Below are 1,258 nucleotides of genomic sequence, written 5' to 3'. Positions count from 1 at the left end.
TTCAAATTATGAATAAAATAGAGTAGGGTGAAAGGATATCCGTAACGATATCAGCCACTGCTTTATATTGTATTGCCTTCTACCGTGAAAGATATATTGCTACAAGATTGGCTCAGGAACCCAATTATGAGTATCAATGATGCATTCATCGTTAATTAACCATCACCACCTATTACTCAATTTTATTTGTTCAGTAGCATAGATGACCGATTATTCTATGGTTGTAATTGAAAATTAGACGAGACTACTTCAGACCAGACGTCGAATAGGTACACTTAAGTTAAGAGAAGTCAAGATTGGAAACGATACTACATTACATACATCAAGCTCCATGTTGGCCAATTTTATACTGCAGTATTGTTGAAATTGATGCATTGTTGCTTTCGAGCATCGACGTAGATCATTTCGATGGCGTTCAACTTGTTCGCTATGTACTATGAAGCTTTATGTGGCATAAAATGAAGGGACTACTAATAAGGAAGAGATGAGACAGGAAACGTTTGTTCACTCTACTTCAAGATGGAGGATGATTATTTGACTAGTCTTATCCACTGTATTACCTATTTGCAACGGTAGACTATCCTGTCCGCGATTGACATCCAAATTAGCTGCTATAATTAATTAGCCCGCTGTAAGTTGATTTTGTACCATCATGGACTACTAAAATTAGAATATGATATTCAATTTCATTGGTAACGTTAAAAAATGATCAATCTCTCTACATAATTTTGCATTGGTCGCTATTTCCTGTCGCGTCTCTTTCCTTTAAGTAGTTGCTGACTTGATATACTCGTTCTGGTGAATGAATGATGTAATTGAATATTGGGGAAAATTGTGGCTATTGTACTATACAGTGTACAGTACACTGAGTACAGTACAGTACAGTACAGTACAGTATACAGTACTGTACAGTACAGTACAGTATACAGTACTGTACAGTACAGTACTGTATACAGTACAGTATAACAATCTTCAATTTCAAAAGCTTTTACTATGGAGAAAATTGAAGCGATCGAATTCGATGCCCAGCTCTGTATACTGTAATATAAGAAGACCTGGACTGATCACTCTTGGACGGACAGACCATTTCGGCTTCATCTCGTCAAAATAGATATTGTTCCAAAGACTTGTACAGTACAGTACAGTAGTAACACTGTACAAATTAGCCCGTCCACCCTGGGGTGTCTCATAAGTCTTTCCCACTGTTTGGAATCATATGAAATTATAGTTTCAAGTCCTTATTAGACAAATTTGGTAT

This window comes from Trichoplax adhaerens, genomic scaffold (assembly GCF_000150275.1).
Source record: "Trichoplax adhaerens TRIADscaffold_16 genomic scaffold, whole genome shotgun sequence".
In the NCBI taxonomy this organism is placed as follows: domain Eukaryota; kingdom Metazoa; phylum Placozoa; class Uniplacotomia; order Trichoplacea; family Trichoplacidae; genus Trichoplax; species Trichoplax adhaerens.
This window is presented reverse-complemented; position numbering follows the sequence as displayed.